The sequence below is a fragment of the Orbicella faveolata genome, unplaced genomic scaffold (assembly GCF_042242905.1).
Source record: "Orbicella faveolata isolate gen_17 unplaced genomic scaffold, um_ofav_v1 contig_2, whole genome shotgun sequence".
NCBI lineage: Eukaryota > Metazoa > Cnidaria > Anthozoa > Scleractinia > Merulinidae > Orbicella > Orbicella faveolata.
In genome coordinates, this window is record NW_028301547.1 from 1,670,001 (window position 1) to 1,677,500 (window position 7,500).

Below are 7,500 nucleotides of genomic sequence, written 5' to 3' on the forward strand. Positions count from 1 at the left end.
AATAATTTGTGGGTCACAATCATCTTGTTACAATCCAGTAATTTGTGCGTCGCAATCATGTTGTTACAATCCAATAATTTGTGGGTCACAATAATCTTGTTACAATCCAATAATTTGTGGGTTACAATCATCTTGTTACAATCCAATAATTTATGGGTCAGAATCATGTTATTCACAATCCAATAATTTGTGGGTTACAATCATCTCATTACAATCCAATAATGTGTGGGTTACAATAATCTTGTTACAATCCAATAATTTGCGGGTCACAATCATCTTTTTACAATCCAATAATTTGTGGGTTACAATCATCTCATTTCAATCCAATAATTTGTGGGGCACAATCATCTTGTTACAATCCAATAATTTTTGGGTTAATATCCAATAATTGTTGGGTCACAATCATCTCATTACAATCGAATAATTTGTGGGTCAGAATCATCTCATTACGATCCAATAATTTGTGGGTTACAATCATCTTGTTACAATCCAATAATTTGTGGGTCACAATCATCTTGTTACAATCCAATAATTTGTGGGTTACAATCATGTTGTTACAATCCAATAATTTGTGGGTCAGAATCATCTTGTTACAATCCAATAATTTGTGGGTCACAATCATCTTGTTACAATCCAGTAATTTGTGGGTCACAATCATCTTGTTACAATCCAATAATTTGTGGGTCACAATCATCTTGTTACAATCCAATAATTTGTGGGTCACAATCATGTTCTTACAATCCAATAATTTGTGGGTCACAATAATCTTGTTACAATCCAATAATTTGTGGGTTACAATCATGTTGTTACAATCCAATAATTTGTGGGTCAGAATCATCTTGTTACAATCCAATAATTTGTGGGTCACAATCATCTTGTTACAATCCAGTAATTTGTGGGTCACAATCATCTTGTTACAATCCAATAATTTGTGGGTCACAATCATCTTGTTACAATCCAATAATTTGTGGGTCACAATCATGTTGTTACAATCCAATAATTTGTGGGTTACAATCATCTTGTTACAATCCAATAATTTGTGGGTCACAATCATGTTGTTACAATCCAATAATTTGTGGGTCACAATAATCTTGTTACAATCCAATAATTTGTGGGTGACAATAATCTTGTTACAATCCAATAATTTGTGGGTTACAATCATCTTGTTACAATCCAATAATTTGTGGGTCACAATCATCTCATTAGAACCCAATAATTTGTGGGTTACAATCATCTCATTACAATCCAATAATTTGTGGGTTACAATCATCTTGTTACAATCCAATAATTTGTGGGTCACAATCATCTTGTTACAATCCAATAATTTGTGGGTCACAATCATCTTGTTACAATCCAATAATTTGTGGGTTACAATCATCTTGTTACAATCCAATAATTTGTGGGTCAGAATCATGTTATTCACAATCCAATAATTTGTGGGTTACAATCATCTCATTACAATCCAATAATGTGTGGGTTACAATAATCTTGTCACAATCCAATAATTTGCGGGTCACAATCATCTTTTTACAATCCAATAATTTGTGGGTTACAATCATCTCATTTCAATCCAATAATTTTTGGGGCACAATCATCTTGTTACAATCCAATAATTTTTGGGTTAATATCCAATAATTGTTGGGTCACAATCATCTCATTACAATCCAATAATTTGTGGGTCAGAATCATCTCATTACGATCCAATAATTTGTGGGTTACAATCATCTTGTTACAATCCAATAATTTGCGGGTCAGAATCATCTTGTTACAATCCAATAATTTGTGGGTCACAATCATCTTGTTACAATCCAGTAATTTGTGGGTCACAATCATCTTGTTACAATCCAATAATTTGTGGGTCACAATCATCTTGTTACAATCCAATAATTTGTGGGTCACAATAATCTTGTTACAATCCAATAATTTGTGGGTTACAATCATCTTGTTACAATCCAATAATTTGTGGGTTACAATCATCTTGTTACAATCCAATAATTTGTGGGTCACAATAATCTTGTTACAATCCAATAATTTGTGGGTGACAATAATCTTGTTATAATCCAATAATTTGTGGGTTACAATCATCTTGTTACAATCCAATAATTTGTGGGTGACAATAATCTTGTTACAATCCAATAATTTGTGGGTTACAATCATCTTGTTACAATCCAATAATTTGTGGGTTACAATCATCTTGTTACAATCCAATAATTTGTGGGTCACAATCATCTCATTAGAACCCAATAATTTGTGAGTAACAATCATCTCATTACAATCCAATAATTTGTGGGTTACAATCATCTCATTACAATCCAATAATTTGTGGGTTACAATCATCTTGTTACAATCCAATAATTTGTGGGTCACAATCATCTTGTTACAATCCAATAATTTGTGGGTCACAATCATCTTGTTACAATCCAATAATTTGTGGGTTACAATCATCTTGTTACAATCCAATAATTTATGGGTCAGAATCATGTTATTCACAATCCAATAATTTGTGGGTTACAATCATCTCATTACAATCCAATACCCCTGCGAAATAAATTCCCAGTAGTCTGGGAATTCCTAGGAATTCCTAGGAATTCTTAGGAATTCCAAGTTATTCCAAGACATGCAAATTATGCTTTATCCAAGACCTTGGAATTTCTGGGAATATTTGGGAATAGTGGAAGTATGACTGGGAATTATTGGGAATTCCTAGGAATTCCAAGTTATCCCAAGCCATGCAAATTATGCTTAATCCAAGACCTTGGAATTTCTGGGAATATTTGGGAATAGTGAAAAGTATGACTGGGAATTTTTGGGAACAGCTAAAACACATGAAATATTGTGTTTGAAATTTCTATAAATTTCCCAAAATGTCAAAATTAAAGATGAACTCAGTGCATGAATCAGTTTCTGTGAATTAGTAAAAATCAACAGGATCATTTCCCTGGAGTTCCATACCTTTTTATTGTTGTCAAGCTCCAAGGTAATTATTTCCAAACAAATGTTACTACATTAATTCCAGTTTAAGTCTGACAACTCAACATAAAACTATAGCACTCATAACATTGCTTTTTAGATCCAACCTGATTTGTTAGTGTATATGTGCCCGTATGGACCCTTAAATCAAACACCCAGAGTTTAACTGAGAGAAAAATGGATGCTCTCAGATCTGATAAATAGATTAGGCAAAAAATTCCTGTCAGCATAAATGTATATATATTATTTACAATTTCAATAAAACCAAAAGTATATATATGCATGTATATATTTAATATAATTGTAGATTCACACACATACCCATCACAGCCCACTGTTGAACAATTTTTGACTTGATCCTTTATGACTAGGAAAAAGAGGAAGACATCTCTCACAGATGTCAGAAATGAAAAGCTCACAGTTTCCACACACTTGCTGTAAATTTGCAAAACTGTACTGTGACATTCTCTGGACAAATTACCCGTAGTTTCATTAAAACAAGGATATCTTTAGCAGCCTCTCATTGTCATACAATGTCTTGAAATTAAGGCCAGAATAGCCATACAGGCATATTCTTTGGCAGAAAATGTTCTTTTCTTGTGAACAATTAGTTTCACTTTCATCAGGGGAGTCCAGTGAATGGCCGTCAGTGTCAGAGTTCTCAATTTCTTCAGAGGAGTCGGAACTAGAAACTTCAACATCATTATCTGAATCACTGTCTGTGGACAAATCTGAGTTGTTGTGTGTATTACATCAATTGGTATTTCTGTGGTCTTTTCAGGTACAGTGTATAGGCAACTCAATTTCATCAAATGCTTCTGTGAAGCTTCAATTCTTGCATAAAGGTTGACTCCATAGTCCATCAAAGTCATCCACAACATTTCTGCCAACAGCCATCTCACTCAGGCGAGCCAAAAACTCTGAGGTGTTCTGTTCATGGTGCTGGAAATGATCTCCAGGAAAAAGTGATGCAAGAGAGGGAGATGACATCAACTGGCCTGGGAATACTGCTTTAAGCAATTTATGTGGTCAAATCTTGTAGATTTTGGTATGGGTATAGTGGGATCATCAATATGTTTCTTCTATTTCCTTGTCCTCGCGGTCACTTTAATTCATGACACAACAAAATCAAAAGAATAAAAAAGATTATGAGTCAGTGGGAAACAAATAAATAACTGACATAAATAAATGACAAATAAAAAAAACCTACATCTTGATGTATTGAAAAGACTATAGATCTCATATAATGTTAATCCTTATAAATAATTCAAAGGAAAAAATGATAAGCATTGCAAATTTCTACTTGCTGCATCGTGCTGACTGGGTGTTGAAACACGTGGGCTCTCAAAATAGATTTGGTGGACTTACAACAAGCTTAAGCTTCTTTCGCAGAATTTATCTCGTTTTCTCAGGTCGATCTGAAACCTTTTAGGTGAATTTCGGCTTTTGGGGTTTTTAAAGAGCACACAATGCATTGCTTAGTTTGATTTATTTAGAATTATAGCTTATCATAACAGAAAATCCCTATAAAATTAGATTCCTTACCATTGCAGTGAACTTGATTTAAGTGCCTCACGATCGTTTGTTATCTTGACAACCGTCGGGAACAAATCAACTAGTTAAAGTACGTTCCAGTTTCCTCGATTTCTTCGTAAAAAGTTTGTGTAGTTTTTTCCTTTTGAAGCAAGACCCATCTTTCAAAAGACCACCAAAACAGCGTGGAAAGGGAAGCAGAGTTACTATCGAAAGCGACTGGTCTGGCAACCTTGTTGCCAGTCTCTCTCTCCTTCTTCTCCAGTTTCCATTCTCTCCTCAACTGATCAACTGAACCAATCACAGCACGTGAATTTTCACGTGACTATCCTCGTGACTGAGCGTGACAAAGATCGCGTTAGTCATTCTCTTTCGGCGCCCATCTTTGAATTTAGCGTTAACGGTTGATCGCTCGTGCGTATTAGTAGATTTCACTTCCAAAATTATATCAAAATGGTTTTTTCTGCGGTCCTGTGACTAGAAGAAAACAGCGTGAGTGTCATTAATGAGAAACATGTTATTCTTGGCGAAGATTTGGAGCTAAAAGAAAGTCTTACTGTGGATGTTTCAACGGGGAAAAATTCAAAGGGCAGATTAGCTGTATACAAAATTATTTGGTGAGTAATCGAATTCAAGTAACCCTATATTATACAAAGTAACTTCTTTTATTTAGACAAAAGCTTTTGAATGAACTTTGTCATCACGAATCATACACGAGTGGGTCACTCAGTCATGGCATGAAATGAATTCTGGCTAAAGCAAGGTTGAAACAATTTAGGTTGCCCAGAGGGCATGCCTAAACAATTTGATTTGCGAATAACAAGTCGTTTCTCTCGCCACACTTGTTCAAACGAAACAAATATAGCAGTTCTCGCTGATCACAGTCAAAGTTCTTGACAAAAACTCCAACGAGGCAGCCACAGTCTGCATGAGTTTGATATGTCTCCTGTGTGTTTCAGCCTGACTGTATGGCAATCCGTGTTGATCCTCAATTTTGTCCATCCGTATATTCTTTTGCGTTTACTCTATTATTTCAATGTTCCCTTAATGTTTTAAGTGTCTTTTTTAATATTTCTAATGTCTAAATTTGGCTAAAAACCGTGATATATATCCTCCAATTCGAGAGTTGTTGATACACTTATAGAAGAAGGAAAACCTTGATTTAGTCTACTGTAAGCTCAAGATTTATGTAACATATTTATCAATAGTATACAAGCACCTTCACAATTATCAAGTCTTGTCTTTTAACATTTCAACCAGCTTACAGTCAGGCCTTAATTAGCTGCATGTATTAAACTGTGAGCACATAAATATTTGGATCTTAGTCTTACAGTACCTCATATATATCGCAGTGTAATGTATTTTTTTAAATTTTGTTTTAGGTGTCATACAACAAAGATGAAGATGAAGAGGCTAGCTGCAGAATCAACAGAAATAACTGAACAGCAGCTAAGTTTGTCCAAACTCAGCCTTTTTTTAATTTTAAGGAATGTCTCAGTTTTGTTCTTATCATTGATTCCTTACAATCATGAAAATCCAGATATGTTCCACACAATAACAATAATTTAAGGTAAAATCTTGTGTATGGAAAATTGTTGGATTTGTAAACTAAAAAAGTAAATTATCTGAAAAAGTTCTCTTTTTATCAAACATGTAAAAGTTTGACCTTCATATCTGTTTTCAGTTTTACTTTTGATTCTTGATGTAATGAAAAAGAAACAGGATGATTATTCTTATGTTTAAATTCATGAGAGCCAATGTAATAAACCATTCATTTAAAACCTATTTGATGTGATATCAGTGACTTTATTTGTTATTTTAATGCTAGGCATTTATCATCAAAATTTTGTCTGGCCTACCAATGATACAAAATTCCCAGTTTTTCTCAGATTTTCCCAAAAATTCCAACCTATTCTCAAAAAATCCTACAAATTCCAAGTTATTCTCAGAAATTCCTAGGAATTTTTGGGAATTTTAAGGAATTTTCAAGGTGAGTATATTTCAGTTGGAATTCCTAGGAATTCCTAGGAATTCCTAGGAATTCCAAGTCAGCTCTATGTAAACTTGGAATTCCTTGGAATTCCTAGGAATTCCGAGTCCGAATTACCGTGAAAATTCACACCTTAGATTCCTAGGAATTCCTAGGAATTCTTAGGAATTCCTAGGAATTTTTTCCTAGGAATTCTTAGGAAATTCCTAGGAATTCCTAGGAATTCTTAAAGTCATCTCACAAGGGTAATGTGTGGGTTACAATAATCTTGTTACAATCCAATAATTTGCGGGTCACAATCATCTTTTTACAATCCAATAATTTGTGGGTTACAATCATCTCATTTCAATGCAATAATTTGTGGGGCACAATCATCTTGTTACAATCCAATAATTTTTGGGTTAATATCCAATAATTGTTGGGTCACAATCATCTCATTACAATCCAATAATTTGTGGGTCAGAATCATCTCATTACGATCCAATAATTTGTGGGTTACAATCATCTTGTTACAATCCAATAATTTGTGGGTCACAATCATCTTGTTACAATCCAATAATTTGTGGGTTACAATCATCTTGTTACAATCCAATAATTTGTGGGTCACAATCATCTTGTTACAATCCAGTAATTTGTGGGTCACAATCATCTTGTTACAATCCAATAATTTGTGGGTCACAATCATCTTGTTACAATCCAATAATTTGTGGGTCACAATAATCTTGTTACAATCCAATAATTTGTGGGTCACAATCATCTTGTTACAATCCAATAATTTGTGGGTCACAATCATGTTGTTACAATCCAATAATTTGTGGGTCACAATAATCTTGTTACAATCCAATAATTTGTGGGTGACAATAATCTTGTTACAATCCAATAATTTGTGGGTTACAATCATCTTGTTACAATCCAATAATTTGTGGGTCACAATCATCTCATTAGAACCCAATAATTTGTGGGTTACAATCATCTCATTACAATCCAATAATTTGTGGGTTACAATC

General features: G+C 33.9%; 1 protein-coding gene and 2 long non-coding RNA genes across 3 annotated transcripts in view; 1 reads left to right on the top strand and 2 right to left on the bottom strand.

Moving 5' to 3' along the window:
- LOC110058294 (polycystin-1-like protein 3) overlaps nt 1-7,500 on the bottom strand; it is a 42,199-nt gene that overhangs the window by 24,431 nt on the left and 10,268 nt on the right. The window lies entirely within an intron of this gene.
- On the bottom strand, nt 2,940-4,652 carry LOC149111568 (uncharacterized). The gene is made up of 2 exons (XR_016207069.1): nt 4,516-4,652; nt 2,940-4,075 (listed from the first exon to the last, which is right to left on the bottom strand). It is a non-coding gene; the product is annotated as an uncharacterized LOC149111568 (long non-coding RNA).
- LOC149111569 (uncharacterized) lies at nt 4,846-6,288 on the top strand. Its single transcript, XR_016207067.1, has 2 exons — nt 4,846-5,120; nt 5,886-6,288. It is a non-coding gene; the product is annotated as an uncharacterized LOC149111569 (long non-coding RNA).